Below are 17,653 nucleotides of genomic sequence, written 5' to 3'. Positions count from 1 at the left end.
TCATCTGCCAATCGTTTCGACTATGCATGCGTTATTTTACAGCAGAGTTTTTTCCCGTGTTGTCTGTGAGGGCGCAGCGACTTACAACAGTCCGTCCTGTTTCGGCACTTTCGGTACATTTTGTGCTGCGCATGCGACCCCTCCCCACCCCCGTATGTTCCAGATACCATAAAAATAGAAAACGGCTATAAGGGACTGTCGACAGTCTCAAATAAGGCGAGAGTGCATATTTCTGATTTATTTTTCAAAAATGATTATTTCGGCAATTCAATGATTTTGCAAAATAGAAACTTTGTCGATCCGGAACCCATATTTCAAACTCAAAAGGATGAGGATTTTTTAACCAATATCGAATAATCACCATCACATCGTAATGTTTACTGGCACTTGTTACAGGCACTGTGGCTTCCTTATCAACTTTGTTACAAAGGAACAATTCATTGGTTTGAGCAGTAAAGTGTGACGTTATAATTGGGTCGATTTCCGAGGCGCGTTTTTACACAACGCTCGCCTTCTTGAAAATAATTCTTTCGGCTATTCAATGACTTGGAGAGATATATACTCTCTTCGTCTGGAAACCCTATGCTACAATTAAATGGTGAGAGTTCCTTTATCCTTCATGGAACTATTGACTTCACCTCTGTAATGTTTAATACTGACACTTGTTACAGGTGCCTGGTTTTTTGTTGTTTTTTTTTTGGTTTTTTGTTTTGCAGAGGAACAAACAGTTCATTGGTTTTAGCGGAAAGGCATGACGTGGGTATTTTAGTCAATTTTAAGGGCGCGTTTTACACAAAGGCTCGCCTTACTTTTGCATCCAGTCAAATACTGTACGTCTTTCTCCAATGTTAAAATATAAGCGACAGGTAACATACCAAACAGACAGTCACCACAAGCCGTAATCACCCTTGAGCTAAAAATTTTAGTTTTCTGTTTATTCCTCACCACTTGCACTGGCATCTCCTGTAAAGATGTCTATGATAGGGATGTTGACTGGTTAGAAAGGTCATAAAATAGTTTTTGTCCTCTAGCTGTGACTCTGTATATCGCCATAGGCAGTTTACGTTCATTTGCCAGCTAATACCTAGCCTTTCTGGTAAATTCAACTCAGTAGTGCCTCGAAACGCAATTTTAGTTGACATGAGCGACGCTTGCTGACCTATTTCCTACGCTTAATGTTGATGTGATAGTAAGGTCGAGTACATTAGACAGCTGCTATATATGTACGTCAGCCTACTAATCATATGTAAATGATCATGTCAAAAAGTGCAGAGTAACCTGTACAATATTCAAAACTCTCACAGACATGGAGATCATAGATATGTGTCAGGTACTTCATGATAGGTCTGAAATTGGTACGATTTCTCATCGACACAGCATTGTGGATGGCTCCGACTCAATGTGTCTCCGCCAAGGGCATGAAACATGGTCAATTTGATGGCTTAGCCTTTGTAATCACCGATTTTGGAATAGAGATCAGGCTAATTAGATAGTGATAATGTTTAAAACCAAAGGTTTACACAGATCAGACATGTGGAGAGATTGGGCTATAGAATTTCACTCTATACCTGAAATGTACGAATATACAACGTATGACAATTCACAAGGAAACGATTGTGTCAAGTGTAATATGATTCGCACGGATTAAGTGAATTTCCAAGTATTGCAGAAGGGAATTGTGAAACTCAACCATTGATGAATTTGACTGATTTTCTTGCTAATATTCATATTCCATATTTATGAGAAAAAATACAGATATTATCAGTAGTGATTCACAAAATATACTTAATATATTTTTCTGGACTAATATGCCTTAATATCCCTATGATCGGAACGCTGGCTACGTCCTGCTAGGTTGCCAGTGAAAATTGTCTCTGTCTGCTAATTTACGAGTTGACCTGAATAACTTAGAGCAATGTCTTCATTACTGAGCTATTTCTCACGTCAGGATGGGTCGCCCACGCTTACTATGTGACAGTAATTCTCCTGCCTGACTTTCATGTCAATTGTTTTGGCCCGTACCTAGGGCCCTTGCATGAAGACATCTTCTCCATGAATATAACAGTTAATAACGTTAGTTGTCTCTGAATTTTTTTTGCGGCGCAATACTCCTAGTTCCTCCAAGACTTCGTAGCAATCAAGCTGCTTGGATTTTGCCATGTTGCGCATTGGTGTTGTTTCCAGCACGACTGGCTGACCTACCTAACCCGTCAATCATTTCTCTGCGTTAAATTACCACTGAGTTTCCTCTTATGTTGTATGTGAGGACGCAGCATCCTTCGTACCTTAGCACTCCTGGTCGTACCTTCGGCATTCCAAACTCGCACCTTCAGCACTATGCTTGCAACCCCCAACTCCAATGTCTAAGAGACGTCATAGCAATCATAGAAAAGAAAAGGCACAAGGGACTGTCGACAATGAACTATGAGGCGAAAGTGCTTATTTCTAATTTCTTTGGAAAAATAAATCTCTTTTTGCAATTCAATGATTCTGTAAGATAGAATCTTTGTCGGTCAGGAACACTCATGTCAAACTTGGAGGATGAGGTATTTCAATTCAATTCAGTTCAATTCAATTACTTTATTATCAACAATAAATGTAGAATTTGCCTTCAGGCTCATCATATACAAATTAAAATAGTACAACTAGCAAGAGCATTCTGTAAAAAGGGCGCTATTCCACATTGAAATGCTAAAAACACACACAAGGTAGCGACATAGATACAAAATTGAAACACAGACGGAAACAACAAAGGACCAACTGGAGGTTAAAATAACTACATCGAGTTGGAGTTTAAAATTGAACTGCTGATGGAAGAAATTACCTTTTGAAGAGGTTCCCGAAAACGTCTCCCCGATGGGAGCTTCTGGAAGTAACCATGAATAGAGTGATCAGAATCATTGACAATGTTGTATGCTTTCCTTTTCACTGCCTGCTGGTTAAGGTTTACAAGGGAATTTGGACGACAGCCAATAATTTTCTAACTTATACACCAAAAGAATACAACAAAAACCGGAGACGAATTGATGAGCCGGATTCAGCCACTGCATAGCGCCCCCAATAACCAATATCGATAAATCAACATCGTCCTGTAGCGTTTACCGACACTTGTCATAGACGATGTGGCTGTCTTATCTACTTTGCCACAAAGGGACAATCCATTGGTTTGAACAGTAAGGCGTGGCGTAGTATTTGGGTCGATTTCCCAGGCGCGCCTTTACGCTCGCTTTCCTAAAAAACAATTCTTGGGCAATTCAATGACTTGGAGACATAGAAACTTTTTGGTCTTGAACCCAAATATCAAACATTAAAGGAATGAGGGTTTCTTTGTATTTCATACAACTAATGACTTCACCTCTGTAATGTTTTTATACTGACTCTTGTTGCAGGCGCTGTGCCTGTTTTTTTTGTATTTTTTTGCCGAGAAACAGTTCATTGATTTTGAGCAGTCATGCATGACATTGGTATTTTAGTTGATTTTATAGCCACGTTTTAACACAAAGGCCTGTCTTGTTTTTGCATTTTGTTAAATACTGTACCGTCATGCTTGAACGCTAATATAAAAGCGACAAATAAAACACCAAACGGATAGTGAACACCAGAAGGATTAATGCTGAATCTTAAAATTTTAGTTTTCTGTTTATTCCTCAGTACGTCCATTGCCATCTCCTGTAAAGATAACGGTGGAATGCGTGTAGACTAGTATTTAAGAAAGGTCCTAGAGTGACCTCATTTTCTCTTCTTGTTTTTATCCTCCCATCTTTTACTCTGCTTTTGAGTTGTATATCGCCTTAGGCTGTTTGTGTTTATTTGCCTGCTAATGCCAAGCATTCTGTAAATTATACTTAGTAGTGCCTCCAAACTAATTTCAGATGGCATTAGCGACGCTCACTAACACATGTTCACCTTTCTTATTTATGTAATAGTAGGGACATGTACATTTGGTAGCTGCCACACATGAACGTCAACATAATTTGTATATGTTAATGATCATGTCAAAAGACTGAAAAGGTGCACGAGTTAGTTGTACAATATTTGGACCTCTCACCGACATTAAGATCTTACACGAGTGTTGGGCACTTGATGTTCGGTCTGATATTGGTATGATTTCTTATCGACACAGCATTATTGATGGCTCCAAATCAACGTGTCGCTGTCAAGGACATAAAACATGGTCGATTTAATGGTCGTTTACTCATCGGTCTTTGAATTGAGAAAGCTAATTAGATCGTTAGGACGCGTAAAACCCAAAGGTTTACACAGGCATGAAGGCAGTTCTTGCTCGAGTTCACTTTCTTCCTGAAATATGCAAATACACAATGTAGGGCACTTCATACGGAAACGGTTGCGTCAAATGTAAGATGATTCGCATGGGTTCAGTGCATTTCCAAGTATTGCAGAGGGAATTTTGAATCTGAAACCTGATGAATTCGACTGATTTTCTTTATTATGTTCGTATTTCATATTTATGAGAAACAATACACATATTATCAGTAGTGAATCACAAATTTTACTCAATACATTTCTCTGGACTAATATGCCTTATATCCCTATGATCGGAACGCTGCCTAAGCCCTTCTAGGTCGCTAGTGAAAATTGTCTCTGTTTTCTAATTTAAGAGTTCGGCTGAATAGTTTAGAGCAATGTCTTCATTTATGAGCTCTTTCTCACGTCAGGGGATGGGTCGCCCACGCTTACTAAGTCACAGTAATTCCGCTGTCTGACGTCGATGTCATTTGTTTTGGCCCGTACCTAAGGCCCTCTCATAAAAACATCTTTTCCAGCAACATAAACGTCAAAATCGTTAACTTGTCTCTGAAAATTTTCTTCCAAGTTCCTCCAAGGATTCGCAGCAATCAAGCTGCTTGGATTTTGCCAAATTGCATCGGTGTTGTTTCCAGCACGACTGCCTCACCTACTTAACCCGTCAATCATTTCTCTCCGTTAGATTACAACACAGTTTCCTCTTATGTTGTCTGTGAGGAAGCAGCATCCGTCGTGCCTTAGCACTCCTGGTCGTACCTTCGGCATTCCAAACTCACACCTTCAGCGCTATGCTAGCAACCGCCAGCCTTATGTTTACAAAACACCATAGCAATAATAGAAAAATGGCACAAGGGACTGTCGACAACGAAGTATGAGATGAAAGTGCATGTGTCTGATTTCTTTGGAAAAATAAGTCTCTTTTTGCAATTCAAGATAGAATCTTTGCCGGTCAGGAACTCTAATGTCAAACTTGGAGGCTGAGGTATTTTTAACCTATGTCGATAAATCAACATCGCACTGTAGTGTTTATTGACACTTGCTACAGGCGATGTAGCGACATATCCTATTTTGCCACAAAGGGACAATTCATTGGTTTGAGCAGTAAGGCGTGGCGTAGTATTTAGGTCGATTTCCAAGGCGTGCCTTTGCACAAACGTGATTTTTAACCAACATCGATAAATCAACATCGCCCTGTGGCGTTTAGTGACACTTGTCACAGGCGATGTGTCTGCATTGTCTACTTTGCCACAAACAACCATTCATTGGTTTCAGCAGCAAGGCGTGGCGTAGTATTTGGGTTGATTTCCCAGGCGCGCCTTTACACAAACGCTCTCCTTCTTGAACAACAATTCTTGGGCAATTCAATGACTTGGAGACGTAGAAACATTTTGGTCTTGAACCCAAATATCAAACTTAAAGGACAAGGGTTTCTTTATCCTTCATTCACTATTGACTTCACCTCTGTAATGTTTTGATACTGACTCTTGTTGCAGGCACTGTGCCTGTTTTTTTGTATTTTTTTTGCCAATGAACAGTTCATTGATTTAGAGCAGTAAGGCATGACGTTGGTATTTTAGTTTATTTTATAGCCATGTTTTTACACAAAGGCTCGCCTTGTTTTTGCATTTTGTCAAATACTGTACCGTCATGCTCGAACGTAAATATAAAAGCGACAAATAAAACACCAAACAGCGGATAGTGAACACCAGCTGGATTATTGCTGAATCTTATAATTGTAGTTATCTGTTTATTTCTCACTACTTGCACTGGCATCTCCTGTAAAGTTGACGGTGGGATGGATGTAGACTAGTAAAAATGGTCCGAGAGTGACCTCATTTTCTCTTTTCCTTGTTTTTATCCTCCCACCTTTTCCTTTTACTCTGCTTTTGAGTTGCATATCGCCTTAGGCTGTTTGTGTTTATTTGCCTGCTAATGCCAAGCCTTTCTGTTAATTCAACTAAGAAGTGCCCCCCAAAAAATTCCGATGGCATGAGCGACGCTCACTAACACATGTTCACCTTTCTTATTTATGTAATGGGGGGGAGGGGGGACGAGTACATTTGGTAGCTGCCACACATGAACGTCAATATACTTTGAATTTGTTAATGATCATGCCAAAAGGTGCGCGAGTTAGCTGTACAATATTCGAATTTCTCATCGACATGGAGACCATACATATGTGTTTGGCACTTGATGATTGGTCTGAAATTGGTATGATTTCTGATCGACACAGCATTATGGATGGCTCAAACTCAATCTGTCTCTGCCAAGGACATAAAGCATAATTCATTTAATGGCTCTCTAATCATCGGTCTTGGAATCGAGTTCTGACTAATTAGATCGTTAGAATGAGTAAAACCAAAGGTTTACACAGACATGTAGGGAGTTCTGGCTCGAGTTTATATTTTTTCTTAAATATGCGAATATACAATGTATGACACTTCATAGGGAAACGGTTGTTTCAAGACTAACATGATATACACTGTTTCAAGTGACGTTCAAAATTTTGCAGAGGGGAGTTTTGAAACTCAACCTTCGATGAATTTGACTGAATTTCTTTAATATGTTCATATTAATGAGAAACAACACTAATACGATCAGTAGTCATTCATAAAATACACTAAATATATTTTTCTGGACTTATTTTTAGACTTTTCCCCATGATCGGAACGTTTGCTGCGCCCTACTTGGTCAACAGTGAAAATTATGTCTGCTTGCTAATTTACGAGTTGACCCGAATACCTTTGAGTAACGTCTTCAATACTGAGGTTTTCCCACGTCAGGATGGATCACCCATGCTTACTAAGTGGCAGTAATTCCGCTGTCTGTCTTCGACGTCAATTGTTTTAGCCTGTACATAGCCCCTTGTATGGCAACATGTTTTCCATCAACATAACCGTCATTAACGTTAACTTGTTTCTGAAAATCTTCTTGCAAGGCGACAATCCAAGTTTTTTCCGAGACTTCGTAGCAATCAAGCTGCTTGGATTTTGCCATGTTGCATTGGTGTTGTTTCCAGCTCGACTGGCTGACCTACCTAACTCGTCAATCATTTCTCTGCATTGTATTACTACAGAGTTTCCTCTTATGTTGTATGTGAGGACGCAGCATCCGTCGTACCTTCAGCATTCGTGGTCGTACCTTCGGCATTCCAAACTCACACCTTCAGTGCTATGCTTGCTAACCCCTTTCCCATGTTTACGAGACACAATAGCATTAATAGAAATGAAATGGGACAAGGGACTGTCGATAATGAAATATGAGGCGATAGTGCATATTTCTGATTTCTTTTGAAAAATAAGTCTTTTGGGAAATCAATAATTTTGTAAGATATAATCATTGTTGGTCGGGAACCCACAAGTCAAAACTAGAGGATGAATGATTTTTAACCAACATCGATAAATCAACCTCGTTTGTAATGTTTACTGACACTTGTTACAGGCGATGTGGCTGCGTATCTACTTTGCCACAAAGGAACAATCCATTGGTTTGAGCAGTAAGGCGTGGCGTAGTATTCGGGCCGATTTCAAAGGCGCGCCTTTACACAAACGCTCGCCTTCTTGAAAAACAATTCTTTGGCATAGAAACATTTTAGTCTTGAACCGGAATATCAAACTTAAAGGATGAAGGTTTCTTTATTCTTCATACAACTATTGACTTCACCTCAATGTTTTTATACTGACTCTTTGTATTTCTTTTGTATTTTTTTTTTGCCAAGAAACAGTTCATCGATTTCGAGCAGTAATGCATGACGTTGGTATTTTAGTTGATTTTATAGCCACGTTTTAACACAAAGGCTCGCCTTGTTTTTTCATTTTGTCAAATACTGTACTGTCATGCTCGAACGTAAATATAAAAGCGACAAATAAAACACCAAACGGATAGTGAAGACCAGCAGGATTAATGCTGAATCTTAAAATTGTAGTTTTCTGTTTATTCCTCAGCACTTTCATTGACATCTGCCGTAAAGTTGACGGTGGAATGCATGTAGACTAGTAAGAAAAGTCCTAGAGTGTTCATTTTCTCTTTTTGTTTTTATCCTCCCACCTTTTACCCTGCTTTTGAGTTGCATATCACCTTAGGCTGTTTGTGTTTATTTGCCTGCTAATGCCAAGCCTTTCTATAAAATCTACTTGGTAGTGCCTAAAATCGAATTTCAGATGGCATGAGCGACGTTCACTAACACATGTTCACCTTTCTCATTTATGTAATAGTAGGGACATGTACATTTGATAGCTGCCACACATGAACGTCAACATACTTTGAATATGTTAATGATCATGTCAAAAGGTGCACGAGTTAGCTGTACAATATTTGGACCTTTCACGGAGATCTTACATGAGTGTTGGGCACTTGATGTTCGGTCTGAAATTTGTATGATTTCTAATCGACACAGCATTATTGATGGCTCCAAATCAATGTGTCGCTGTCAAGGACATAAAAAATGGTCGATTTAATGGTTGTCTAATCATCGCTCTATGAATTGAGAAAGCTAAGTAGATCGTTAGAACGATTAAAACCAAAAGGTTTACGCAGGCATGAAGGCAGTTCTGGCTTGAGTTCATTTTCTTCCTTAAAAATGCAAATATACAATGTAGGGCACTTCATACGGAAACGGTTGCGTCAAGTGTAGTGTGATTCGCACTGTTTCAGTGCATTTCCAAGTATTGCAGAGGGAACTTTGAATCTGAAGCCTGATGAATTCGACTGATTTTCTTTATTTTGTTCATATTTCATATTTATGAGAAACAATACACATATTATCAGTAGTGAATCACAAATTTACTCAATACATTTATCTGGACTAATATGCCTTATATCCTTATGATCGGAACGCTGGCTAAGCCCTTCTAGGTCGCTAGTGAAAATTGTCTTCTTTTGCTAATTTAAGAGATGGCCTTAATAGTTTAGAGCAATGTCTTCATTTATGAGCTCATTCTCGCGTCAGGGGATTGGTCGCCCACGCTTACTAAGTCACAGTAATTCCGCTGTCTGACTTCCATGTCATTTATTTTGGCCCGTACCAAGGGCCCTTGTATGAAAACATCTTTTCAAGCAACATAAACGTCGAACTTGTTAACTTGTCTAGGTAACTTTTCTTCCAAGTTCCTCCAAGGATTCGCAGCAATCAAGCTGCTTGGTTTTTGTTTAATTGCATCGGTGTTGTTTCGAACATGACTGGCTGACCTACCTAACTCGTCAAATATTTCTCTGCGTTAGATTACAACAGAGTTTCCTCTATGGGGATGCAGCATCTGTCGTGCCTTAGCACTCGTGGTCGTACCTTCGGCATTCCAAACTCACACCTTCAGCGCCATGCTAGCAACCCCCAACCTCATGTTTACAAAACACCATAAGCAATAATAGAAAAGAAATGGCACAAGGGACTGTCGACAATAAAGTATGGGATGAAAGTGCTTGTGTCTGATCTCTGTAGAAAAATAAGTCTCTTGGCAATTCAATGATTTTGCAAGATAGAATCTTTGTCGGTCAGGAACCCTCATGTCAAACTTGAATGAAGAGGTATGTTTAACCAATATCGATAAATCAACATCGTTTGTACTCTTTACTGACACTTGTTACAGGCGATGTGACTGCGTTGTCTACTTAGATACAAAGGGACAATGCATTTGTTTGAGCAGTAAGGCGTGGCGTAGTATTTGGGTTGATTCCCTAGGCGCGCCTTTACACAAACGCTCGCCTTCTTGAAAACCAATTCTTCGACAATTCAATGACTTGGAGACATAGAAACATTTTGGTCTTAAACCCAAATATCTTTATAGTTTCTTTATCATTCATACAACTATAGACTTCACCTCTGTATTGTTTTTATACTGAATCTTGTTACAGGCGCTCTGCCTGTTTTTTTTTTATTTTTTGTCAAGGAACAGTGCATTGGTTTGAGCAGTAATGCATGACGATGGTATTTTAAACGATTTTATAGTCATGTTTTACACAAAGGCTCGTCTTGATTTTGCATTCGGTCAAATACTGTACCGTCATGCTCGAACGTTAATATAAAAGCGACAAATAAAACACCACACAGATAGTGAAGACCAGCTGGATTAATGCTGAATCCTAAAATTTTTAGTTTTCTGTTTATTGCTCAATACTTCCATAGGCATCTTCTGTAAAGATGACGATGGAATGCATGTAGACTGGTAAGAAAGGTCCTAGAGTGACTTCATTTTCTCTTTTTCTGGTTTTTATCCTCCCGCCTTTTACTCTGCTTTGGAGTTGCATATCGCCTTAGGCTGTTTGTGTTTATTTGCCTGCTAATGCCAAGCTTTTCTGTAAATTCTACTTAGTAGTGCCTCCAAACGAATTTCAGATGACATGAGCGACGCTCACTGACACATATGTTCGCCCTTCTCATTTATGTAATAGTAGGGACAAGTACATTTGGTAGCTGCCACACATGAACGTCAACATAATTTGTATATGTTAATGGCCATGTCAAAAGGTTCACGAGTTAGCTGTACAACATTTGCACCTCTCATCGACATGGAGATCATACATAAGTGTTGGACACTTGATGTTCGGTCTGAAATTAGTTGCTTTCTGATCGGCACAGCATTATGGATGGCTCCAAATCAATGTATCTCTGTCAAGGACATAGAAAATGCTCAATTTAATTGTCGTCTAATCATCGGTCTTTGAATTGAGAAAGCGAATTAGACAGTGAGATGGAGTAAAATCAAGTTAACACAGGAATGTAGAGAGTTTTGGATCGAGTTCACTTTCTTCCTTAATGTGCGAATATACGATGTAGGGCACTTCATAAGGGAACGGTTGCGTCAAGGCTAATATGATCTTCACTGGTTCGAGGGACTTTCCAAGTATTGCAGAGGGGAGTTCTGAATCGCAATCCTCGATGAATTTGCCTGATTTCTTTTTTATATTCATATTTATAAGAAACAATCATAACATTATCAGTAGTGATTCACAAATATACTAAATATGTTTTTTGGACTAATTTGCCTTTTCCCCCTATAATTGGAATGTTAGCTACGCCCCACTATGTAAACAGTGAATATTGTCCCTGGTTTACTAATTTACGAGTTGACCTGAATAGCTTCGAGTAACGTCTTCAATACTGAGCTTTTTCTCACGTCAGCATGGGTCACCCACGCTTACTAAGTGAGAGTAATTCCGTTGTCTGACTTCGATTGAAATTTTTTCGGCCCGTACCTAGGGCCCTTGTATGAAGACATCTTTTCCATCAATATAACCCTCAATAACGTTCACCTGTCTCTGAATATCTTCTTACAGCGAGAAACTCCAAGTTCCTCCAATACTTCGTAGCAATGAAGCTGCTTGGATTTTGCTATGTTGCATCGGTGTTGTTTCCAGCACGACTGGCTGACCTACCTAACCCGTCAATCATTTCTCTCCGTTAGATTACAACAGAGTTTCCTCTTATGTTGTCTGTGAGGACGCAGCATCAGTCGTTCCTTCAGCACTCGTGGTCGTATCTTCAGCATTCCAAACTCACGCCTTCAGCGCTATGCTTGCAACCCCAACCCCTTTGTGTACGAAACACCATACCAATACTAGAAAACAAAGGGCACAAGTGACTGTCGACGATTTAATATGAGGCGAAAGTGCATTTTTCTGATATCTTTTTGAAATAAATCTCTTGGCAATTCAATGATTTTGTAAGATAGAATCTTTGTCGATCTGGAATTCTCATGTCAAACTTAGAGGATGAGGTATTTTTAACCAACAACGATAAATCAACATCTCACTGTATTGTTTAACTGGCACTTGTTACAGGCGATGTGGCATGCGTTATCTACTTTGCCACAAAGGAACAATTCATTGCTTTGAGTAGTAAAGCGTGGTGTAGTATTCGGGTCGATTCTCTGGGCGCGCCTATGCATAAACGTTCACCTTCTTGAAAAATAATTCTAAGGCAATTCAGTGACTTTGAGAGATAGAAACGTCTTTGGTCTTGAACCCAAACATCAAACTGAAAGGATGAGGGTTTCTTTATCCTTCATACAACTATGGACTTTACTTTTGCTATGTTTTGATACTGACTCTTGTTCCAGGCGATATGCCTGTTTTTTTGCAAAGAAACAGTTCATTGGTTTGGGCAGTAAGGCATGACGTTGGTATTTTAGTCGATTTTTAGGCGCGCTTTACACAAAGGCTCGCCTCGTTTTTGCATTCGGTCAAATACTACACCATCTTGCTCGAACGTTAGAGATAACCGACTGATAAGACTAAACAGACAGAACGGAACGCCTGCCGGAATCATGCTGGAGTTTAAAGTTTTAGTGTTATGTTTACTTCTCATAACGTGCTCTGGCGTCTCCTGTAAAGATGACCATGGCTCGGATGTAGGTCCAAACCTGACTTCATTTTCACTTTTTCTAGTTTTCATACTCCCGCCCTTTACTCTGTTTTCGAGTTGCATATCGCCTTAGGCTGTTTGCGTTTATTGCCTGCTAATGCCAAGCCTTTCTGTAAATTCAACTTGGTAGTGCCTCCAAACGCAATTACAGATGACATTAGCGACTCTCATTGACACATATGTTCGCCTTTAATATTTATGTAATAGTAGTGACAAGTAGATTTCAAGCTGCCACACATGAACGTCAATATACTTTGAATATGTTAATGATCATGTCAAAAGGTGCACGAGTTAGCTGTACAATATTCGAACCTATCACCGACATGCAAATCATACATATGTGTTTGGCACTTGATGATTGGTCTGAAATTGGTATGATTTCGGAGCGACACAGCATTACGCTTGGCTCCATCAAGAACATAAAGCATGGTCGATTTAATGACCGTCTAATCAGCAACCATGGAATGGAGATCTGGCTAATTAGATCGTGAGAATGAGAAAAGTCTAAAGATTTACACAGGCATGAATGGGGTTTCCTTAAGTATGCGAATATACAATGTAGGGCACTTCATATGGAAACGGTTGCATCAAGGGTAAAAAGATCTACATCAGTTTAAGTGACGTTCCTAGTATTGCAGAGAGGATTTAGAATCGCAACCCTCGATGAATTCGCCGGATTATCTTTATTATGTTGATATTTATGAGAAACAATACTAATATTATCAGAAGTGATTTAGAAACTGTACTAAATATTTTTGTGGACAAATTTTAGCTTTTTTTCCCTATGATCGAAACGTTGGCAACGCCCTACTAGGTCAACAGGAAAAATGTCTCTGTTTGCTAATTTACGAGTTGACCCGAAGAGCTTTGAGTAATGTTTTCAATACTGAGCTTTTTCTCACATCAGGATTGGTCACCAACGCTTACTACGTTACAGTCATTATGTTGTTTGACTTCTACGTCAATTGTTTTGGCCCGTACCTAGGGCCCTTGTAAAATTAAGGCATCTTTTTCCATCAACATAACCGTCAATAATTTCACTTTTCTCTGAAAATCTTCTTGTAGCGCGACAATCCAAGTTCCTTCAAGGATTTGCAGCAATCAAGCTGCTTGGATTTTGCCATATTGCATCAATGTTGTTTCCAGCACGACTGGCTGACCTACCTAACCCGTCAATCATTTCTCTGCGTTAGATTACAACTGAGTTTCCTCTTATGTTGTCTGTGAGGACGCAGCATCAGTCGTTCCTTCAGCACTCGTGGTCGTACCTTCGGCATTCCCAACTCACGCCTTCAGCGCTATGCTTGCAACCCCAACGTGTACGAGACACCATACCAATAATAGAGAACAAATGGCTCAAGGGACTGTCAACAATCTAATACGAAGCGCAAGTAAATATTTCTGATTTATTTTGAAAACTAAGTCTCTTGGCAATTCAATGATTTTGTTAGATAGAATCTTTGTCAATCTGGAACCTCTTGTCGAACTTGGAAGATGACGGTATTTTTAACCAGCATAGATCAATCAATATCGCCCTGTAGTGTATTCTTACACTTGTTACAGGCGATGTGGCTGCGTTATCTAATTTGTCATAAAGGATCAATTCATTGGTTTTAGCAGTAAGGCATGGCGTAGTATTTGGGTCGACTCTCTCGCGCGCCTTTACACAAACGCCCGCCTTCTTGAAATAGTTCTTCGGAAATTCAGTTACTTGGCAGTGATAAAAACTTTTGCTCTTCACATGCTTGAAACCCAATATCAAACTTAAAAGATGAGGGTCTCTTTATCCTTCATACAATTATTGACTTCACCTCTGTAATATCTTAATACTGACTCTTGTTACAGGCGCTGTGCCTGTTTGTTTGTTTGTTTGTTTGTTTTTTGCCAAGAAACATTTCATTGGTTTGGGCAGTGAGGCATGACGTTTGGTATTTTAGTCGATTTTTTGTGCGCGTTTTTACACAAAGGCTCGCCTCGTTTTGCATTCGGTCAAATACTACACCATCTTGCTCGAACGTTAGAGATAACCGACAGATAACATACTGAACGGACAGTGAACACCTGCTGGAATCATGCTGGAACTTAAAGTTTTAGTTTTATGTTTACTTCTCAAATCGTGCACCGGCATCTCCTGTAAAGATGACAATGGGGTGGATGTTGACTGGTAAGAAAGATCCTAAAGTGACTTCATTTTTTACTTTTTCTAGTTTTTTATCCTCCCATCCTTTACATTGCGTTTGAGTTGCATATCGCCTAAGGCTGTTTGTTTTTTTTTGCCTGCTAATGCCCAGCCTTTCTGTAAATTCAACTCGGTAGTGCCTCAAAACTCAATTTCATACGACCTTAGCGACGCTCATTGACACATATGTTCGCCTTTAATATTAATGTAATAGTAGGGACAAGTACATTTGATAGATGCCACACAAGAAACATCAACATAATTTGTAAATGTTAATGATCATGTCAAAAGGTGCGGGAGTTAGCTGTAAAATATTTGGACCTCCCACCGACATGGAGATCGTACATAAGTGTCGGGCACTTGATGTTCGGCCTGAAATTGATATGATTTCTGATCGACACAGCATTATGGATGGCTCCAACTCAATGTGTCTCTGTCAAGGACATAAAAACATGGTCGATTTAATCGTCGTCTCATAATCGGTCTTGTAATGGACATCTGGCTGATTAGATCATTAGAATGAGTAAGCCATAGGTTTACACAGGCATGAAGAGAGTTCTGGCTCCAGTTCACTTTCTTCCTGAAATGTGCGAATATAGTGTAGGGCAAAGCTCATATGATCTACACCGGTTAAAGTGACGTTCCAAATATTGTAGAGGGGAGGTATTAATCTCAACCGTCGATGAATTCGCCTGATTTTCTTGATTAAGTTCATATTAATAAGAAACAATAATTATATTAGTAGAAGTGATTCACAAAATGTACCAAATACATTCTTCTGGACAAATTTTTAGCCTTTCCCCCTATGATCGGAACGTTGGCTACGCCCTACTAGGCAACAGCGATGTCTCTGTTTACTAATTTACGAGTTGACCCGGATAGCTTATGTAACGTCTTCAATACTGAGCTTTTTCTCACGTCAGGATGGGTCACCCACGCCTACTAAGTGACAGTAATATTGCTGTCTGACTTCTATGTCAGTATTTAGGCCCGTACGTAGGGCCATTGTAGAATAAAACATATTTTCCATCAACACAACCCTCAACAATTTCACTCGTCTCTGAAAATCATCTTGCAGCGTGAAAATCCAAGTTCCTTCAAGGATTCGCAGCAATTAAGCTGCTTGAATTTTGCCATATTGCATCAACGTTCGTTTCAGCACGACTGGCTGATCTACCTAACCCGTCAATCATTTCTCTGCGTTAGATTACAACTGAGTTTCCTCTTATGTTGTCTGAGGGGACGCAGCATCAGTCATGCCTTCAGCACTCGTGGTCGTACCTTTGGCATTCCAAACTCACGCCTTCAGTGCTGTGCTTGCAAACCCAACCCCCATATTTTCAAATACCAATAACAGAAAAGCAATGGCACAAGGGACTGTCGACAATCAAATATAAGGTGAAAGTGCTTATTTCTAATTTCGTTTGAAAAATAAGTCTCTTGGCAATTCAATGATTTTGTAAGATAGAATCTTTGTCGATCTGGAACCCCCATATAAAACTTGGGGGATGAGTGATTTTTAACGAACATCGATAAATCAACATCGCCCTGTGGTGTTTACTGACACTTGTTACAGGCGATGTGGCTGCGTTTTTATCAACTTCGCCACAAAGGAACAATCCATTGGTTTGAGCAGCAAGGCGTGGCGTAGTATTTTGGTCGATTTTCCAGGCGCACCTTTGCATTAATGCTTGCCTTCTTGAAAAATAATTCTCTGGCAATTTAATGACTTGAAGAGATAAAAAGTTGGGTCTTGAATCCAAATATCAAACTTAAAGGATGAGGGTTTTTTATCCTTCATACAACTATTGACTTCACCTCAGTAATGTATTTACACTGACTCTTGTTATAGGTGCTGTGCCTTGGGTTTTTTTTTTGTATTTTTGCCAAGGAACAGTTCATTTTTTTGAGTTGTAACGCATGATGTTGGTATTTTAGTTGATTTTACAGTCACACTTTTACACAAAGGCTCGCCTATTTTTGCATTCGGTCAAATACTGCACCGTCATGCTCCAACGTTAATTTAAAAGCGACAAATAAAAGACCAAACGGACAGTGAAGACCAGCAGAATTAATGCTGAATCTTAAAATTTTAGTTTTCTGTTTATTCCTCAGTACTTCCATTGGCATCTCCAGTAAAGATGACGGTGGAATGCATGTAGACTAGTAGGAAAGGTCCTAGAGTGACTTCATTTTCACTTTTTCTGGTTTTTATCCTCCCACCTTTTACTCTGCTTTTGAGTTGCATATCGCCTTAGGCTGTTTGTGTTTATTTGCCTGCTAATGCCAAGCCTTTCTGTAAATTCAACTAAGAAGTGCTTCAACGAATTTCAGATGGCATGAGCGACGCTCACTAAGACATGTTCGCCTTTTTTATAAGTAATAGTAGGGACAAGTCCATTTAAGAGCTGCCAAATATGTACGTTAACATACTTTGTATATGTAATGATTATGTCAAAAGTATTTAAGTCGATTTTTAGGCGCGTTTTTACACAAAGGCTCGCCTCGTTTTTGCATCCGGTCAAATGCCACACCATGTTATTCCATCGTTAAAGATAACCGACAGATAACATACTAAACGGACAATGAACAGCTGCTGGAATCAAGCTAGAGCTTAAAGTTTTAGTTTTCTGTTTACTTCTCAAAATGTGCACGGGCATCTCTTGTAAAGATGACCATTGGATGGATGTAGACTGGTAAGAAAAATCCTAAAGTGACTTTATTTTTTTTTACTTTTTCTAGTTTTTATCCTCCCCAACCTTTACTCTCCTTTAGAGTTGCATATCGCCTTAGGCTATTTGTGTTTATTTACCTGCTTATGCGAAGCCTTTCTGTAAATTCAAATTAGT

Source organism: Ptychodera flava, assembly GCF_041260155.1.
Source record: "Ptychodera flava strain L36383 chromosome 23 unlocalized genomic scaffold, AS_Pfla_20210202 Scaffold_24__1_contigs__length_23054250_pilon, whole genome shotgun sequence".
NCBI lineage: Eukaryota > Metazoa > Hemichordata > Enteropneusta > Ptychoderidae > Ptychodera > Ptychodera flava.
This window is presented reverse-complemented; position numbering follows the sequence as displayed.